This window comes from Ursus arctos, unplaced genomic scaffold (genome assembly GCF_023065955.2).
Source record: "Ursus arctos isolate Adak ecotype North America unplaced genomic scaffold, UrsArc2.0 scaffold_5, whole genome shotgun sequence".
Taxonomy (NCBI): domain Eukaryota; kingdom Metazoa; phylum Chordata; class Mammalia; order Carnivora; family Ursidae; genus Ursus; species Ursus arctos.
The window spans coordinates 64090949-64112488 of NW_026623067.1; the positions used below are offsets into that span (position 1 = coordinate 64090949).

The following is a 21540-nucleotide window of genomic DNA, read 5'->3' on the forward strand; positions in this document are numbered from 1 at the left end:
ATACATAGTAAGTAGAAATACTCTGAGACATTTGAGGGGAGCTGTCAGTTGTATATAGACAGTTGTATACAGAGTCCAGAGGGAGAGATGAAAGGTAATGATATAAATTTGCTGTGAGACATTTTTACATAAGCGGTAAGTGAAGTCTTGGGTGTAGGTGAGATCATCTCAGCAGAGAGTATAGTGAAGAAAATAGTGTTCGAAGACTGAGCCTTAGGACTGCCCACATGTCATAGATGAGTAAGATGATAAGCTAGGAAAACCGACCAGAGGACAAAAACCAAGATGTTACATTGTCAGGGGAAGACTCCTCCAAGGGGAAAGGAAGTGGCCAGCAGCACAGAGTGGTCAGGTGAAATGAAACCTGAAAAGTCAACTTTGATCTTGACGGAGTGGGGGTCATTAGTGACCTTAGCACAAGCTGTTTTGTTTGTTTTTTAAAAAGATTTATTTATCTATTTTAGAAAGAGAGAAAGAGCATGAGTGGCAGGGACGGAGGGAGAGGGAGAGAGAATCTCAAGCAGACTCTGTGCTGAGCATGGAGCCTGATTCGGGGCTTGGTCTCATGACCCTGAGATCACAATGTGAGCCAAAGCCAATTGTCAAATGCCCAACCAACTGTGCCACCCAGGCGCCCCAGCAAGAGCTATTTCAGTGGAGTGGTGGGACCATACTTCAGTTAAAGATGGTAAAGGATGAGTGGAAGGTCAAGAAATAGAGTGTACAGGTGTTGCCAGGCTGGGAGGAGGAGGTGAGAGATCCGGTGAGGGACTTGTCTTGTCTTGTTTTGAATGGTAGACTTGAACATGTTTCAGTGGGATATCCAGGGGGATATGTTATATCCATAAATTTATGATTTAAAAAATGCACTGATTACCTTGGAGGACATTAGAGTAAGTTAATAATGATACTTAAAGCAAAAAATCATTAATCACTTTGGAGAATGAAAATTGAAAAATAAATAGAGAATCAAGCAGCTATTCCACCTTTCCACACAGGTGATGAGAGGAAGTTTCTCATTATAGAAGCACCCCAGCTAATAAGCAAAGAAGGAACGATAGAATTAGAGTGTTACCCTTTTTTGCAACCCCTCCAAGGGTGGAGTTTTTCCAGAGAAGTGAATGAAAAAACAGAGGGAGTTTCAGAGTTTGCAAGTGGGGACGCCTGGGTGGCTCAGCCATTAAGCGTCTGCCTTCGGCTCAGGTCATGATCTTAAGGTCCTGGGATCAAGCCCCACATTGGGCTCCCTTCTCTGCTTCTCCCTCTCCCCGTGCTGCTCTCCCTGCTTGTGCACTTGCTCTCTCTCTCTCTGTCAGATAAATAAATAAAATCTTTAAATCTAAAAAAAAAAAAAAAAGTTGGCAAGTGTATGTTGGGAATAATGGACCATGGAATGTCAACAAAGCAGAGGGCCCAGGGGAAGGCACAGTGGTAGGTGGGCTAGAGTCCTGAGGGGTTTGAACAGCAGTTGTGAAGGTGCTGTGTGAGCCAGAATGGGCAGCTTTTGAGGTGAAACAGTTCATGTCTCTACTGAAGTCCAGGATGTGCCCCTGGCACATGGCTGAGGTAGAATAGAGGAGGAGAGTGGCTAAGAGGAGATCTAGGATTGATCTAGGTGGTGGCTCGTTTAGCTACACGGCCCCTCAGTGCTACCAGAAGCGTTGGCAGGGCTCTTGGGGCAGAGGAGAAAATACACACCAAATGTTAACAACTTTGATGAATGAGGGGGAGTGATTTGAAGTTAAATAGCTGACAACATGGGCAAAGGGAAGATGTTATGGTCAAACGGTATAACCTCAAAGGGGCAGCTTTTATTACTAGAAGTAAGAGTGGTGAGCAGGAAAATCCGGTATCACAGGAGGCAAGGAAATGAATAGCTGATTTTGGAGAGGGCTGCAAGGGAGGGACTAGAGAGGAAAGGGAAGGAGTGCCCCTGCAGAGAAGAGAGTGAGGACATAGGAAAGTTGGCTGGTTATCTGGCAGTACTCCGAGGTGCCCAGTGTCTGGGTTTAGGAGATGAGTGAGGTAGAGAGTTGGATAAAACTTGGCAAGTGTAGAGCAGTATGGACTTGATGTTGGCTCCAAGAACCACAGAGGCGGACACACCGTGTTCTGACTGATGAGAGCATAGAAAGGACAAGGTTGGGACCTGGGACGAGGCTCCCCGAGCCTGGGCAGTGGTGGGTCCACAGCTGTAGGTGCCACACATTGCAGCCTAACTGGGCTGGCTGGTTGTGGCCTTTAAACTTGAGATGCCTCCTGTGTCATCTGGACTCAGGAGCAACTCAGTCAAGCAGGAAAGAAACAGATAAAATATGCATGAGTGTGACTGCATTGACCCCAGTGGGTATTGCTGAGCACACTTTGGCCAATGATGATGCATTTTTCCTGCTTCACGTCTAATCCTGGCACCCATTACTTACTACATATTATTGCAGAAACTGGTTCTCTGCTCTCTCACTCTTTCTTTTTTCCTCTCCCCAGTCAGTTTTCAAGCCTTTGTGAGGTGCCTCTCTGAGCACAGCTATGATCAGGTCTTTCTGCTGCTAAACCTCTAACAGTGAATGCAGGTGTCCAAGCATGTCAGTCAGGAACCACCAGATGACCTCCAACGTTTTCAGTCTTGTTTTCGGTTTCTTTCCCTTACCTACCTATGTGTCGACCCAGCACTTCCTTTTGAATTCCAGGAAGCTATTATGTACTTTCCCATTTGTCTTTTTTTCAGTTTATATTATTTCCTCTGCCAGAAATACTTCTGCTAATTTTTTTTTTGTTAAAATTCCACTTCCTTCATGAAGTCTTCCTTGATTCCCATAGCCAGAATTTCTTTCTCATCTCTGTACTTCCATTATCCATGTATTTGCCTTGTTTTAAAGCTCTTACCACTTTTAGCTCCATAGCTCTTCATGTACAGGTCTACCTCTACTGTTGTGTGGTCCAGTCCCAGAAGATGAGTTTCCTGTTGTGTACATTTCCCTTCTCCCTCGGCAAATCTGGACCTCTCTCTACTTGTACATACATTACAGATACTCAAGAACAGGGCTTTTGAATGAATGGAACTTTAAGTCAAGATCAGGCAAATGGAAGCTAATCCCATGGGCAGTGGAAAGTCCTTGAAGACATAGGAGTGGGAAAGTGATGTGATCAGAGTTACCTTTGAGGTTCTAGGCAGATTAATCTGGCCATGCTGTGAAAGACAGACTATTCAAAGGGATGATATCATGCAGTAATTCTTGGGGAGGTCCTAAGCATCTTAATTAGACTGATAGAAATGGAAGGGGACAAGGGGCAGAGGAAAGATGTTGCAGGGTTGGAACTGACAGGCCCTAGTAACTCCAGTGGGTGAAGAGAGATAGATGAAGAACTAGAGACAAGGAGGCATCAGGCCTCGGTGACCAAGAGGAGTGAATGGTGGTGCTTGTCAGTAACACTGAGAAATTCAAGAGGAGGATCTGATTTCGGAAGTGATCTTAACTGGTAACGTGTAGCACAGCAAGGAAGCTACTTTGTAAGATGGCCATTACATTTCTGTGTTGTAAGCACAAACTATAGGCCGTTAGGACACTTGAGCAGTCGTTCAATAACGAGGCCAAAACTCTAGTGTGCTGAACGCGTATTTTTCTTAAAACTTTACCGTGTGTCAGAGTTTGATGCTAGGCCTTAGGGATACAAAGCCAAATGAGACCACTTGACCTGCCCTCCAGAAACTCGGGTGTGGTAAGGGACATGGAGCCACAAGGCATTACAATGCAGTAAGACCATGCAGTGCTGGAGAAGTGATTGTATATGTGTCTTTATTTGCTTGCTCGTTCATTCATATTTATCCTGCCATCTTCCAGAAAGGAACTAAGTGTTGGTTTGCAGAAGATTCCAAATAGCATAAGTAAAAATGAGGGTGAGGGCTTAAAATGGAGCCAGCAATGAAGCTTAAAATATTTATCACCAACACTGTGGTGGGGAAGCCACAGATTTGTCTCAGAGGTTTCCACAAAGGTAAACTTGTTCATTTAAAATAGTTCGCAGTACCTAGAAAAACAAATAAATTGCTAAACAAAACAGCTTAAAGAAACCTCTTGATTGTGTTAGACAACGATTTGTAGCAATAAGACCGCTAGTAGCTGGCCTGGAAGGTGCTCGTGTGGCACATGAGCTTCTCCCTCCGTGCTGATGGCGTGATAACGTGCCTTTATCTCGTGAACCAGGAGCAGCTTGAGGAGCTGGGCCGATTACCAGTCACTGCGTAATGCAACAACTAAGCTGTAAACCTTGCAAACACCAAATTCTTTGTTTCGGTAGAGTAGTTTTCATTCGGAATTAACTCCACAAATGTCAGTTTTTTTCAGCTACTTGGGGATACATTTTACAGTTACCTGGTCCTGATGGGCCCATCCAGAGGCAGTATTACATGAAAGAGTATTCTTGTTATAATACACAAAAAAGAGCTGGTTACAAAGCCTGACATTCAGTATAATTCCACTTTTGTATGAGAAATTATGTATGTAAATATATGCAGAGAAAATCATCTAAATAGAAGGCTTATATTCCAAAATATCATGAGGGATATGGGATTATGGTGAGTGTTCTTTTCTTCTGCTTATTAATATTTTTAAAAATCTGAAATAAATATGTAACAGAGATACAACCTCAAATTAAGGGCGGTATCAGTCGAAATGAGATGTTTTATAGGAGTCTAGTGAAATGCTTATCCGGTCACTGTCTGGGAACACTTTTTTCCAGGGCGAATTTTTCTTCCCTACTCAATAGAATGGAATTGGGGTTCTGAGTGTAAACCTTCCCAGGTACTTCAGTATATCAGAGCTTTTCCAAAAAGTTTTTAACCCACCCTACATATATAACCTTAGTTCTTCCTCCTTTAGGCATTGATGGTTTTCTTGTCTGGATCAGTATACAAGATTAATGTCTTTAATTTTCATAACTCACATTGTCATTTGCACATGTAACATCTAAAACAATGAGTTTTAACCCTTAATGTACATTACACTTTTTTTTTGAGACAGAAAGAGTGTGCATGTGCACACAAAGGTGGGGAGGGGCAGAGGAACTGGGGGGGAGTAGATCTTAAAGCAGGCTCTACACCCAGCACAAAGCCCAAGACAAATAGGGCTTACTTAATCTCACGACCCTGAGATCATGACCTGAGCTGAAATCAGGAGTCCAACATTTAACCCACTGAGCCACCGAGGCACCCCCATTAGACTTTTTTTGTAATGGAGCTTTTAAAAAATAGTGATACTTGGGCCCTACCCTCAGAGGTTCTGAGTTGGACTGGGGTCTGAAAGTTGAGTTATGTAAGCATCCAGATGGTTTTGAAGTACAGCTGAGGTTGAGAAGCATTTCCCCAAGCCCTTGCTGGAGAGCTCAGTTGTTTAATTATAAAAGTTAATTTAGGGGTGCCTGAGTGGCTCAGTCGGTTAAGTGGCTGCCTGCGGTTCAGGTCATGATCTTGGGGTCTTGGGATCGAGCCCCACATCAGCCTCCCTGCTCGACGGACAGTCTGGTTCTCCCTCTCCCTCAGACCCTCCTCCCTGCTTGTGCTCTCTTTCTCTCTGTCTCAAATAAATAAAATCTTTAACAAAAAAAAAAAGTTAATTTAAAAATTATGAATGCTTAATATGAAAACAGCTTGATAATATAAAGGGCATAAAGTGGAACTTTTGCCTTCTGCCCAGGTCAACAACTATTAATGTTCTTAGTATAAGTTTCCACAAATGTACAAGTATATGTAAATCTCTTATATAAATGGTCTTATACTAAGCATTACTGCTATGCAACTTGCTTTTATTTCCTAATATTTGCGGGACATACTTCTCTATCAGTTCATGCTGATTAATCTCACATGTCTTAATGGCTGCAAGGTATCTGCTATGCAGATATCTCTAACCCCAGAGGGCTGTATCTGGGATGCACTACTTTAGTATAAGGACCGCGTTCCCTGTCTTTTCTTCTGTCCTCACCCTCTCTTCCTGTTATAATTGGAAAGGAATCTGCATGGACCACATTCATTTATATCCTAGATCCTTACTAAAATATGGAGTGATATTATGCTTTCATATTTTTCATTTGTTTATTGTGAAATAATTCGGACATATAACAATCCCCCAGATAACTACCACCCTACTAAAGAAATAAAACATTGCCAATACTACTGAACCCATAATTCTCCCTAATTCTTTTCCCTTCCACCCCATCTAGAGGAGCTGCCCTTCTTGACTATAGTTTTCATCCCATGCATTTCTCTGTATTTTTACTACATAGGTATGTTTTTGAGACAACACAGAGTTATTGGGTATGCTTTTACACTTTATATGTATCACATAGCACTGTGTATTTTTCTGCAAGTGGCTCCCCCCCCCAGTATTATATTTATGAAATTCATCCGCATGGATACATAAATTCTAGCTTACTCATTTTGCTGTAATTATGGATATTCCATTGTGTACGCACCTACCACAGTTTATCTATTTTCCTTGATTGATACTTAACATGATTCAGATTTGCGGCAAATGCAAACAGTACTGGTACTTGTCTTACACACATCTTCTGGTGCACATGAATGAGTTTTCTGAATCCAGGCTATTATCTAGGAGTGGGACTGTGGAATGTAAGGAATGTGCATCTTTCTTGTTCTTCAGAGAGGCTGCCAGCAGTATGTAAAAGTTTGTACTTGTACTTTAAAATTAAATTAGGGGTGTCTGGATGGTTCAGTCAGCTAAGCATCTGACTCTTGATTTTGGCTCAGGTCATGATCCCATAGTCGTGAGATAGAGCCCTGCATCCGGCTCCATGCTGTGTGTGGAGTCTGCTTAGGATTCTCTCTCCCTCTCTCTCTGTCCCACACCCCCCACCCCCCGCCACTAGCACAGGCATGTGGGCATGCATTTGCATGTGTGTGCGTGCGCTTTCTCTGTTTCAAAAATAAATACATAAAATAAAATTAGACATACCCATTTGATGATGTTTCTATATAGTCTTCAGAATTGCTCATAAATAAATTTTCATTTTTATTATTTACTGTCTTTTACATGAAGTGCCATCTGATAACTCATTTTTTGTTAATGTTGGGGAATTGTTTTCCCTCCATGTGCATGCTGTGCCTATTTACAAAAAGATTTGAAGCGATTTATTGGCCTTCTCTGACAAACTGCCAGGCCTCCTCTCGTGAGCCAATAGTTGCTTCCTCTTTAATTCCTTTTTGTCTTGGCTGCCAGGAAAGCAAGAGCTAAATTCAAGGCTCAGGTGCAGAAACAAATTTGGTTCAGTTTTCCCCTTCTCATACATGGGAGTATTTCTCTAATACGGTTCTTAATAACAGCTGCCTCAGAATCATAGAGATGCTTGTTTCAAACGTTTAAAACTTTCTAAGCTCTGTATCAGAGACCTATTAAATTGGAATCTCTAAGATGAGACCCCAAAATTAGCATTTTCAAAGCTCATGTAAAATGTGCTGTCTTAAATGTGAAGATTTACTATGTGGCTTATGATCTTAGTTTCATATTCATTGTAATTCTTCCATTATAGATATGTTGTTATTCTAAATCATTGCAAATCCTTTTTGTACCCAATGGAAGAAATACTGAAAATCTAGCAGAGTGAGATATATGCATAAAATTTGGCTCCAAACTTTTATCTTTAAATTGGTTATTTTTGTATTATTGATTGGACATTTATGACACTGGGTTTAAATTCATGGATTCTGTAAATAGTCATTGAGTGCCTACTGTGTGCCATGTGCTGTGCTGTAAGAGGAATAAATAAATATGTGAAAAGCTGTGAACAGACAGGCTTTAGGAATATTTTTTACTGGGTATTGTAACCTTGTAAAAGCCTTTTCCTGAATAAGAACATTATTTTTAAAAGTAGAATTTTGGCAAACATATACATGTGGCTCTAATTAGGATATTTATATCAGTATATTGTGATACATGTATTTATCAGTGAAATATTTCTAGACACATATTTCCAAGGATCATTAACATGTTTGAGTGCATCACTAAAATATAAGACTTGTTGTTTATTATCCTGATAAATGCAAACTTAAACCTTATTCAGCTTTTTAGAAACTTATTTTTAGAAAAGCAATGAATTATTAAGTCTGGTTTGAAAAAAGCAAAACAATTGGCTTCTCTCAGCATAATTTACTTCTTTTATGTCAATTAAATGTTGGTAGGAGGGGTATTTACATTAAGTGGCCCTTGGTTAATAATTTTCTTGCCATGTTACCCAAGTAAACTCTGTTATGGCCCCCTCACTTCAAGAATGCTGTGTACTCAAAATGGCAACAGTGTGTTTATTTTGATAGAGAATTGGAGAGTAACAGGCATTCAAATGCTTAACTTATTTTAAATATTTGCTTTTGACTGTGCGGATGATTACTGATTTGTTTGCCCAGTCTAGTTTAATTCAGCAAATATTGATTGAGCACCTACTGTGGAGTATTTGTACTCTGTTAAATATATATAATATATATTTGTATATACTTATATATATGTATATATCCTAATATATATTTTATATATATATGTATATATCCTAATATATATTTTATATATAGATAAAGATAGATATAGATCCTCCTTGGACAGAAAGAGAACATCTTGAATCAGTGCATGTTTTCTAGTTGGTAGTAAATACCAGCACTAAAAACCACATGATAAGTGATATTTTACTAAATGAGTAGGCTGTTACGAATTCTATTGGCATCAGAAGTGTTGCCTATGAATATCTCTGTTGTTTATTTAGTTCCCACAGCTGTGTTTGCCAAACAGGAGATGCCTCACTTCATCTTTTGATAGGAAGTGGTTGTATGAATTTAATACTTCAGTCACCTGAGGATTTGGTTTGGTTTGAAATGCAGACCCTCGGCAGTTCCCTTGAACACAGATCCCCTGGAGATAGTTTTGTAATTGGTGTGATGAAGGGGACTCTTGGACTCTCTGTTTAAGAACCTCATATCCAGATTTAGGAGCCATTGTTCAATTTCAGCTCCTGACATTTTGCAAAGAGAACAGCAGAATCAGAGAGATTGTGATTTTGCCTGCCTGAGCTCATAATGTGTGTTTAATTATAAGGATGCATCCCTCTGGTTATGTCAGGTTCCCCTCTATTAATCATATTAATTAATCTGATTAATCTTATTCCTGATGACTGATTAATCTTCTTTTTCTTTTGATGGCCTTAATTATTTGTAGCTTTCACAGATACAGTTAAGGTTGGGAAGGAACATTTGCCCTGTTAATTATTTTCCTTTGAAATTCTTGGGACTTTCCCCCAGAGTGGACTAATAGATGTGTTAGAGAATAGTTTGCCCGAGTCAGCACATCCTGGGTTCCCTTTGATAGGAAAATGCCCATGTCCTTCATAAGTGGCCTGCATGTGATTGTAGATACTTGCAGTGAACATGGTTTCATGAGAGCCAACACAAGTTTGGCATTTTCCTGGATTGCTGTCTTGATTCTCAGCAGTGTTTCCATTGAAATTGAAAGATTGCTAACAGTATTTTTTGCTTGGTTTTATATATGCAGTTCAGTGTTACAACTTTTATAAATTAATTTTAAATACTGTAGTGTGATCTGACTGCAACCGTTAGAAACAATTATATGAAAGAAAGAAACTTTTTTCTTGTCTTTTATAATAATTTTATTGCTGCTAATAAAGTGTTTTTTGATGTTGCTAGAAGAAAGCTGCTTATTTAACCTGGTAATTACCTTCTTTTTCCCTTGTCTTAAAGTAACGGTACAATAAAAGTATTCTTAAATGTATCATTTGTGATTTTTAAAAATAACACGTTTTCTAATTACACTGTAATGCTTGTTCACTGTGCAAATTTAAAAATAGAAAAGCTCAAAAAAGGAAGAAATTTAAATCACCTGTAATTCTACCACCTGGAAATCGTTTAGGTATTTGGCTTTTCAGGTTCTTTTAAAAATGCATACAATGTAGTGGTAAATCATTGGTGACTTCATTCCATTTCTGGGTTAATGTTTATGTTTAATTAAATGCAACGCAATTTTTTAAAAAATGCCTTTTAAGTACTGTCCAATATCTACACATCTTGTAGTAATTGGTATCCTTTTGTGGCTTTTTCTTTTCTTGGACTGTAATTTTTAAATTTTTCTTTCTTATACCACCCTCCTGAAAAGTTAGAGTTCTTTGTTACTTAGGAGATTATTTTCCTTGTGTACATTTACATATTATTCAAAAAATAAGAAGCTTAGACATGTATTCTGTGTAGAATTCTGTTAACTTTTTAACGAAGTGAAGTAAGTAAGAACATCTTCAATTTCAAAAAGAAGGCAAAATAACCTAACATAGAAGTCCTCCTCCTGCACAGAGCACTTAGAGGACAAGTAAGGTATTCCGCTTACCTGAGGAGGCTAGAATAGGCAAATTCATAGGGATGGAAAGTAGAATAGAGGTTACCATGGACTGGCGGGAAGGAGACACTAGGGAGTTTGTTTTTTAATGAGTACAGAATTTCTTTTTTGGGATGATGAAAAGATCTGGTAATGGATCGCGGTGATGGCTACACAACATTTGAATGTGCTTCTTAATGCCACTGAATCGTATACCTGAAAATGTTAAATGGTAAATTTTATTTATATATATTTTTACCACAATTTTTGAAGCGCTCAAGTATGTCCAAAAATCCTAATGCAATACAATAATTATTGCCTCTATTCAGTAATTTTGATATTTGAGCTCCAGTATTGATCATTCAATATGAAAAATCATTTTTCTTTGTTAATTGCAGTACTTCCCCCTCATGCTAGCATTTTCCTTGTGTAAGACCCAGAAATTGTGATTTGAGGGGACAGAGACCCACCCCATTAGCTACAATTGAAAAACATCTAGAACGTTCTCTCCAAATATCAAGATCTCATAAAAACAAACTCTTGTTCAAATTTTCATGTAAGTGTTCTTTATTTTAGAAACTGATTTTTAAAACTATTAATTTCTTTTCTCCATTAATGCTTTATTAAGCTTTGTTGACCTATATAAGGGTTATAGGCAAGGAGGGAGTAGGGGATTAGAAAGATTAGTCAACCGCCACTCCTAAAAATATCAGAGTGATTTTTTTTTTCTTAATCACATAACTGTAACCTGCCTACTCAGAGCAAACTAACTCTAAGATGAAACCTAAAGAATGCATTTTCCATTTTTTACTACTTTTGAATATAAATACAGACAGAATAATAATTACATGTGCTCTACGATTCCTTAAATCTCTTAACATATTTCAACATTTGAAAAAATTCAGAATCATTGTCCAGTATTGTGTCTTGTAAAATGCTTGTTGAAGTAATAAAAAGTTATAAAAATTTTTCTTAATTTATAATGTCTTGCTTCAAAAACTTACTTTTGGTGCTTTCTCGGGATATGTACAATATAGCAGGATAATAAAAAAAAAAGAGAGTAGAATGGTATCTAAAGACCCTGGAATAAAGAGAAAATAAGGAGAGAAACATAAGATAGTAAGGATGGAGAAATAAGAAAGTGAGAGTTGCTGTTTGTTATTATAAAGTGTTAGTTATTAGTAACCAAGGTGAAAAGGAAAATGTGTTTAGTTATAAAATTCTGTGTCCATCGGAATCATTATAGTGCTGAAATTTATTGGAAAAATAAACTATATTTCTTAAAGGGAGTTAGCAGAAAATATTTTTATCAGTAAACATTTGCCACAGTTAAAAGCACACGCTTCCCTCGTAGCCTCAGTGACGGTTTAACAAGCTGGCGTTTCTTTAATGTCTGCTGGGCAGCACTGTTCCTCTCTCATCATGTGCTGTGGAAAAATAGAATTGTAATAGAAAATGTGTTGCCTGCTAAGGCAATGGCTTTCAAGCTGTTGTGCAGGGTGTTTAGAGTCCCCCAGAGCCCCCTCTGAATGAGGAAATGGGGCCTAACAGTGCTATGTTGTGACCAAATCAGCATTCCTTTTATCTAATCTGTAGTGTTTCTCTGTGAAATTTCATTTGAGCAAGGGATTTAACAGCTAAAAAGAAATACAGAAATCATTGGCCTAAGGGTAGAGTTAGGTCCATTGCATAATAAAAGTACATCTAAGATCCCCTGAAATCTGGTCTGCTGTCCTTAAGGGCAGAAACCCAGTAATACCATGAGGCACATTGGGGTAATTCAGCTGCAAGCGGGGAATCTGAAGGCCTGTGTATTTTTTTTCTTCTCTGCCAAGAATTCACCATGTCACCTTGGGAAAGTGACTTGATGTTTGAAGTGTCTTCCCTCATCTGTAAAATGAGAGTATAAAATGATTACTACCAACTTGGCCAGCAATAAGACTTTTTTGACTCTTTCTCTTGGTTTGCTAATGGAAAATTCTTTGCTATCATGCAGGCTCTAACCTTCTATCAAAGTGGAAGGAACCATTGGAGAAAGAAGTGACCCAGTTCTCTGTAGGGAATGTGGACATAGAAAGAAGAAAAAAAAACAAAACTAGGGGAAGGGAAAGTAAATCTGTTTGAAGCAATCATCTTTTGGTGTCTACAGCTCATGTGAGCAAACAGATCCTACAGGACAGATTCAGTGAGAGCAGCAAGGGCTTTGGATAAAAGGTGACTGAGGGGGGCTTCTGGGTGGCTCAGTCAGTTAAGCGTCCAACTCCCAATTTTGGCTCAGGTCATGATCTCACGGGCACGGGACTGAGCCCACGTTGGGCTTCCATGCTCAGTGTGGAGTCTGAGGTGACTGAGAGGCTCTCTGGGCTTTGATGCTAAGATCATTAAAGAACAATTGGTCATCATCAGTGACAAAATCCAAGAAGGTCAGGATGGAGAATGGGTGATTTCTTAGTCTTCTCAGGAAGGCCTTGAAGACATTAGCAGGGGTAGTTTGGATAAGCAGAAACTAAATAGCATTTTTAAAAATTACACTTCATCAGCATGAATTTGACTTTACCACTAAAAATTTAGCATAGGAAAAGCATTTTTACATGAAATAGGTTATCATAAGAATTGGAATTACTCTTTTAAATGCAGTGTCTTTAAACTGAGTGGAAAATACAGGTGAATTATGTTGAGGTTGTGTGCTAGTTTTTTTTTTTTTTTTTATGTAATGTTAGTCACCATACAGTACTTCATTAGTTTTTTATGTTTGCATATAATACCCAGTGCTCATTGCAATATGTGCCCTCCTTAATACCCATCACCAGGCTAACCCATCTCCCCACCCCCCTCGCCTCTGAAACCCTCCGTTTGTTTCCCAGAGTCCATAGTCTCTCATGGTTTGGTCCCCTCCTCCAACTTCCCCCCCTTCGTTTTTCCCTTCCTTCGCCTAATGCCCTCCATGCTATTCCTTATATTCCACATATGAGTGAAACCATATGATAATTGTCTTTCTCTGCTTGACTTATTTCACTTAGCGTAATCCCCTCCAGTTCCATCCATGTTGATACAAATGGTGGGTATTCATCCTTTCTGATGGCTGAGTAATATTCCACTGTATATATGAACCACATCTTTATCCATTCATCTGCACCCCAGTGTTCATAGCAGCAATATCCACAATTGTGTGCTAGTTTTTAATTACCAGGTACCATATTATTGTAATAAGCTTTATATGAAAATATTTAACATTAATTTTTATATCCATTAAAAACTTAACTTTCTCTCATGTTCCTTAGATTTATCATTATAATTTTAGAATAAATTCAGCAACAGTGTACAGGGATAACCCTAATTTATATGGAAGCACAAAGGAGAATATAAGTTTAAATCCTTTCACTCCTTGCAACTTTTGCCACAAATGATCAGTCAGTCCTTTGTTAACTTTAAGTTTGGACATTGACGTTGTTGTTTACTCTTGACTCATTTGGGTTGGGTAGAAGGAGAAGAGATTGGAGAGAGGTTTAAGGACAGAGACTCAGAAGGCCTTGTAAACCATGCTAGGAATTTAGGGTTTCATTTTCCAGACATTAGGAAACCATTGTAAGTTTGTTTTGTTTTTAAAAAATTATAAATATTAACATGTTTATTTCTCATGACCATCATAAGAAGTGGAAAAGCAGGCACTATTATCGTCACTGTTTACAGATGGGGAAACTGAAGCATGGCGCACTGGGACTCGTACACTCAGCCATTGTGTCCTGCCTCCTCTTGGATAGGATTCAGTCTGTATGTATATGCAGCAGTTGTTCGTGATTAAACTCAGTAATTAGTAGTAAGATAAGAAAAAAGTACATATAAACTTTTAAATTCATTAATGCAACATCAACTGTTAACTGACATTGCAGAAAAAGCTATTGTCCAGTTTAGGACACCTTCTTATTTTTCTTTTATGATAGATCTTAAAAAAATGCTTTGTAAGAACAGATAACATGAAATCTACCTTTTTAACAAGTTTTTAAGTGTACAACACATGTTTGTTGACTATAGGAACAGTGTTGTGCAGCAGATCTCTATCACGTAGTCAAGTTGTGTAATGGAAACTATATGCCTGTTGATTAGCAACTCCCATTTTTTCCCCACCCCCACCCCAGCCCTTGGCAATCCCCATTCTACTTCTATGTTTCTATGAGTTTTATATTATTTTATTTTAATTTTTTAAAAGATTTTTTGGGGAGCCCAATGTGGGGCTCGATCCTGGGGCTCCTGGATCATGACATGAGCCGAAGGCAGCCGCTTAACTGACTGAGCCACCCAGGCGCCCTGAGTTTGTTTATTTTACAGACCTCACATAAGTGGTGTCAGGCAGTATTTGTTCTTCTGTGACTGACTTATTATACTTATTTCAATATGACTCAGTTGATTTTAAAATAGGAGTCTGCTGGTAAGGTGGAAAATAGAATAGGTGTTAGAGAAAGTAAAGATAGAAAAGTTACGTTATCAGAATAACTCAGATCAAAGATTATAAATTAGTGAAATGTCAGTGGGATTGAAAGAAGAGTACTAAGGACTGGATATTGTAGGTTAAGAGAGTAAGAAGAATCCAAAGAGAACACCAAATTCTCATTTTTCATACTTACAGAGTAAAGGTACTAATTGGTTTTCTGTGTTGTGTAGCAAATTGTCACACATTCAACAGGTAAAAGAAACACCGTATTATTTCAGAGTTTCTGTGGTTTGGGAGTTCAGGCATAATTTAGGTGGGTCCTGTGCAGAGTTCTCATCTGGAGGCTAAACTGGGGGGGATCCACCTGCAAGCTCATTCAGGTTGTTGGCAGAATCCTTCACCTTGAGGTGACAGGACTGAGCTCCCTAGTTTCTTGCTGGCTGTAGGCTAGGGACTGCTCTCAGTTGCTAGAGACCACTCACACATCCTTTTCACATGGTCCTCTCACAGTATGGCAGCATGCTTCTTCAAAGCCAGCTAGGGAGAAAGTCTCCAGTGTCAGTCTCGTAGCAAGACACAGTCTCATATAACATCATATAATCTAGGGAGTAAAATCCATCACTTTTGCTGTATTCTGTTAATTGAAAGCAAGTCACGGGCCCCACCCACACTCAGGGGAGGTGGAATCATGCAAGGGGGTAAACACCAGAATGCAGAGTTCACTGGGGTCACTTTATTGTGTGTCTACCACACATACTTCCAGCCTTTTACAACGTGTACAGCAAGGAGATCAGAGTGTACATTCTGGCATTGGACGGACCTGGATTTGATTCCTGACTCCATGACTTTTGGTCACTAAACCTGTTTCCTCGTCTGTAAATGAGGATAAAGGTCTATCTCATGTGGTGTTAGAAATCAGTGAAATAATGCGGGTAATACACTCAGGTGAGTGCCCAGAACACAGTAAAATGCTCACTCTTTCTCACACGCATTATCACATTTGAGCTTCAGCCGCTATGAAGAATAACTAATTGAAAAGTTAAGTTTCAATTGAAGGATATGCCCAAGTTAAATAAGTCGAAGTTGATATTCAGAATTTGAAACTTAATCTAATGGACTTTCTGCTGTGCCAGTATGAGCATAAAAGAACACATTCGTGAAAATTGTGGGACTTGAGAAGAGGATGGGCCCATAGAGATTTACTATTCCAGCCTCCCCATTTCACAGATAAGGAAGCTAGGACCACACAGGAAAGTTACCTAACTTGGCTAAGATGACACAGTACTTAGTGGCCAAGCCAGGACTAGAGCACTGGTCTCTTCCCTCAAGTTACTACTTCTACCATATTTAGCTACATAACATAATTTATAAATTGCATGACTTTTTAAAAGTTTTCACTCCATCTTCTAGGCCAGAACTTCCTTTTTCAATGTGACAGCTAATTTTTTAATGCCAAGAGATAGATATATAGAAAGTTCAAGTTCAAGGCCTAAGGCCTAAAATAAGAATTCACCTGTCTCTAGTGACTAAAATTCTGCCTTTCTGAACATCTCTATCGTATAAAATGTGATTTGCTTCTTTAAATGTAAATTTAAATTACCGGCTTGTATGTATACATATATCTGTAATTATTGACTCTATATTTTATTTTGAACTGACTCCTAAAAGCCCCTCAATGATAGTAATGAAATGAACACTTAAAAAACATAGAATCTTGTTAGCAGCCATGTTAGGCCAATATTTCCTACATGTCTTAATCCACTGGTGTTGGGAAAGAAAACTTGATTTAATATTCTTTTATCATTCTCCATCCTTGTACCAGGTGTTTTGCTAGGTGCTTGGAGGAAGAGAAGGGGTCACTAAATGACCAGTAATTCTCCCACCCTGAGACAATAACTCTAACGTGTTGATAACCTTCTATATTTTTTTCTGCACAGGTAATTTTTAATAAAAATGACATAACATTTTTTTAAAAAACTATCATTACAGAAGCAAGGCCTGTCACAGTAGAAGGGAACTCAAACAGTACAGGTTGAAAACTAAAAGGCTCCCCCCGACCTCCTCACACCTCTGGCACTGAACCCTAGACCCGTGCACTCGAAGCAGTCGCTCCGAGGGGTCCCACCTGTGTTCTGCTGGTAGTTAACCTTACAATGTCTCTAAAATATTCCTCGCCCTAATTTTAGATTTGTTTACTTGAGACAGTATCTGTTGAACTTCTGGCTACAAATACAAAGAAATCATTTATCACTCCATGAGCCTTCCCATTTTTGAAACTGTTCTTACTTGTACCTTTCCAAAAGCTATCAGCATCTGTCCTGCTATAATTATCTCATTCTTTTTCATAGGCTAGTTTACAAAAGACCCAATAATCAGCATTTGTGTTATTAGGATTTGTGTATATGTTACATCCACATTCACTTGAGAGCTTAAAAAGTATGTAACCCTTGGGGCGCCTGGGTGGCACGGCGGTTAAGCGTCTGCCTTCGGCTCAGGGCGTGATCCCGGCGTTGAGGGATCGAGCCCCACATCAGGCTCCTCCGCTATGAGCCTGCTTCTTCCTCTCCCACTCCCCCTGCTTGTGTTCCCTCTTTCCCTGCCTGTCTCTATCTCTGTCAAATAAATAAATAAAATCTTTAAAAAAAAAAAAAAACTGTGTAACCCTTAAGGTGTTAGACTGTCAGAGGGGCCCCTCCTAAGCATCCCAGTCTAAAATTCTCACTTTTTAGCTTTTTTCACTTCTGTTGTTCTCTGTCTTATGTTTTCCTCTCGAATGCTATTTTCCCTTTTTGGTCTCTATCTCTTTTTGAGCAGTTTATTCGTGAGGACTCACAGTGGCAAAGTTTCTGAGTTCTTGAAAGTCTAAGATAAGCTTTATTTTGTCTTCATACCTGTTTTGAAAGTTTAAATGAATATACACTCCCAGATTCTAAATGTAAAGGAGTTGCTCCCTTATCTTCTAGTTTGGCGTTCATTCTAGATATGAAGTTTCATGGCATCTTATTTTCATCCTTTTGTTAGGAATGTTTTTTTCTCTCTCTGAAGTGTTCAGGATTTTTTAAAAAATTTCTGTCATTTCTAAAATTTTACTGGTATGTTTCTAGTTGAAAGTCTTTTTTTAATTTCTACCTCCAATATTTTATTTTCTATCCAGAAATGTTTTAACATAGCTATATTATATGGATATACATATATATTTAATAACAAGTATTCAGTGTGGGTCTTCAAACTAATCTAGGCTATAAAAGTTTCGTTTTTTCAGAATACTTGGACTAAGTATATATTCAGCTAGTACTTACTGAGGGTCTAATATGTACCTGCTATTTTTTTTTAATGATATGTTAGTCACCATACAGTACATCGTTAGCTTTTGATGTAGTGTTCCATGATTCATTGTTTGCGTATAACACCCAGTGCACCATGCAATACTTGCCCTCCTTAATACCCATCACTGGGGTAGCCCATCCCCCCCACTCCCCTCCCCTCTGAAGCCCTCAGTTTGTTTCCCAGAGTCCATAGTCTCTCATGGTTCATCTCACCCTCCGTTTTCCCCTGCTTCATTTTTCCCTTCTGTCTGCTAATGATCTCCCTGCTATTCCTTATGTTCCACAAATGAGTGAAACCATATGATAATTGTCTTTCTCTGCTTGACTTATTTCACTTAGCATAATATCCTCCAGTCCCATCCGTGTTGATGCAAATGTTGGGTAATCATTCTTTCTGATGGCTGAGTAATATTCCCTTGTATATATGGATCACATCTATGCTGGTGAGGATGCGGAGAAAGGGGATCCCTCTTACACTGTTGGTGGGAATGCAAGCTGGTACACCCACTTTGGAAAACAGTGGAGGTTCCTTAAAAAATTAAAAATAGAGCTACCGTATGACCCAGCAAGTGCACTACTGGGTATTTACCCCAAAGATAGAGATGTAGTGAATAGTTGTAAGTCTTTTCTTATTCATCTTATTAATCTTATTAATCTTACTTGGCATTTTGTGGAAACTTTCCATTTAAAGATGCATGTCTTATTTCAGTGTAGTAGTAATTTCTTCTATGATATTACTACTTTTGTTGTGTCTACCTTCTGTACTTCCTATTGGGTGGACTTTAAACCCTCGGGAACTGGCTATGTTACAGTTATTTGTGTGTGTTTTCATTGCTTGATCTGTTTACTGTGCTCAGAGATTTCTTTGAATTTAACTTTCAGATTTAAATCTTGGTCCTCCACAGTATCTAATTTTAATCCCGCCTATACAGTGAATTTTTTCAGTGATCATATTTTTAATTTACAAGATTTTTTGTTCTCCAGCTGTTCCTTTTTTTGGTAGACTGTTTTATTTTAAGGCTGCAGTGTTCTTAATCTCTCTGAGGATACCAAATAGAGGTTTTGTTTGTTTTAATTCTGTTTAGTGAATTATATTTTTATTCATTTCCTCTGCGGTAGTTGTTTTGTTGGTTGTTCTCAGTTCTCCTCTTTCATCCTGTCGGTTTTCTTCAATTCTCCTCAGATTTTTCTTTAATTTTGGATGCTGTTCATGTGTGTAAACGGAACACTACTTCAGGTGTTCTTAGCACTGGCACGTGCTTCCTCAGCAGTTGGGCTGGCCTCTTGCCCTAGCACATCCCTCCACTAAATCTAGACACTTTCTGGTGACCTGGTGTTTTCACATAAGATATATTGCGACCATTTTCCAATGTCATAAATTCAAACTTGCCAGTTCTACTGGTTGCAGAGTTTTCCATCATAGTATTATTGCTCTTTTTTTTTCAAAGATTTTATTTATTTGACAGAGAGAGATACAGCGAGAGAGGGAACACAAGCAGGGGGAGTGAGAGAGGGAGAAGCAGGCTTCTTGCTGAGCAGGGAGCTCGATGCAGGGCTGGGTCCCAGGACCCTGGGATCATGACCTGAGCCGAAGGCAGACACAACGACTGAGCCACCCAGGCGCCCCACCCCTTTTTTTTTCTTTAGGCGTTAGATTTTTCCAGTTTTTCACTGGATAACATTAAGGAATATATTTGTACATGCATTTTTCATACCTCTGCGATAATTTCCGTAGTGTTAATTCCTTGAGTGAAATTTATGGGCTGTGAAAGAGTTCTGACAGACATCACTAAATTGCGTTTTGAGAGATTGTAACAACTCTCAATCTCACATAAGAATACTCTTTTCCCTACACTCTCAACAGTGGTAGATATCATCATTCTTTTTCATCTCTTTGCTAATTGTTATATATAAGGTAGCATTTTATTCCTGTTTGAACTTGCATAATATGTGAATATTTTCATGAGTTTTTGTGTGCGTGAATTGACTCTTCCTGTCCTTTGCCTGTCTCTGTTGGAATGTTCACCATTTTGTTTTGCTTTATGAGAGTATTTGTTTTAGGAATATTAACCCTTTTTTATACATGTTGCAAATATTGGTGTCAGTTTGTGGTTTGCCTTTAACTTTTTCTTTTGTGTTTTTTGCTGTACATATGTATTGGTACTAGGTTTATAAAGCCCCCATCTACCTATGCAGACATTAAATCTGGTTTATACCTCTTGGTATGTTTATGGTTTCTTTTATTACATTAAACTTTTAAAGCCACATGAATTTATTTTGGAATGTAATTTGAGCAGGGGCACCTCTATTTTGTTTTGTTTTTGAAATAACCAACTAGCTGGCATGTTTTTGTGGTTTGATCATTCATCCTTTCCTCCCTTACTGATTAGAAATCTCTCCCTTGGGGCGCCTGGGTGGCACAGCGGTTAAGCGTCTGCCTTCGGCTCAGGGCGTGATCCCGGCGTTGTGGGATCGAGCCCCACATCAGGCTCCTCCGCTGGGAGCCTGCTTCTTCCTCTCCCACTCCCCCTGCTTGTGTTCCCTCTCTCGCTGGCTGTCTCTGTCTCTGTCGAATAAATAAATAAAATCTTTAAAAAAAAAAAAGAAATCTCTCCCTTGTCATATCCTAAATGTTTTATATGTGTATGTGTGTATCTGCCTAAAAATATCTTCCCAAGAGCATCCTACAGTTCATGAAATTTCTAGCCAGACCCCTACTGTTTCCAGAAAACACATAAGTGTAATACTTAATAGTTTGTGTTAAATCTTATTTAGTGCTTGCTTATTATTCTAATTCTTGAGAATCAAAGACCCTTCCCCTCACCGTTTGCCTTATCAGAGCACTTCGTTATCAGCTAAAGATTCATTCTTTTTGTCAGCTTGCAACCTGTCAGGAGTAAAAGCAACCACGTTAAATGGGGGTCAAACATTATGATTCTAAAGAATTCAGAGTGGTTTCAGAGATAGGAAAGTTCAATCTTTGTGGTGGGGAAAAATAGTAATAAACATAGAAAGTTGATATAAATAACAATATTTGAACTTTAAGGAAGTCTCCAGAATGCTCATAAGTTAGCAACATTTCAGAAATTATGTTTTATAGTTAATGATTTTAAAATGTATAAAATTAAACACTTTCTATGAAACCTTACTAACCCCATCTATGGTAGAGTTATCCTAGATGGAGTTACATACCATTTCTAAATGGCACTGATTCCTGAAGTAGTTCTCCTAAGGGTCTTCCAATCTGTGGGAAAAACATTGTACTCCATCTTCCCCGCCCAGTACAAGGCTCTAGCCTGGAGATGGTTAAGGCTGGATTTCACCATGACTTTCTCCAGAAAGAAAAGTTACATTATGCTGCTGTAGGCCACATGTGAACTATTAGAGCAAAACTACATTGATGAAGGTATTT

General features: G+C 38.6%; 1 protein-coding gene across 8 annotated transcripts in view; it reads left to right on the forward strand.

Annotated features, from left to right (window-relative positions):
- The window catches only part of MSH3 (mutS homolog 3), a 195050-nt gene that overhangs the window by 149072 nt on the left and 24438 nt on the right, over positions 1–21540 (forward strand). The gene's annotated exons all lie outside the window — the stretch shown is intronic.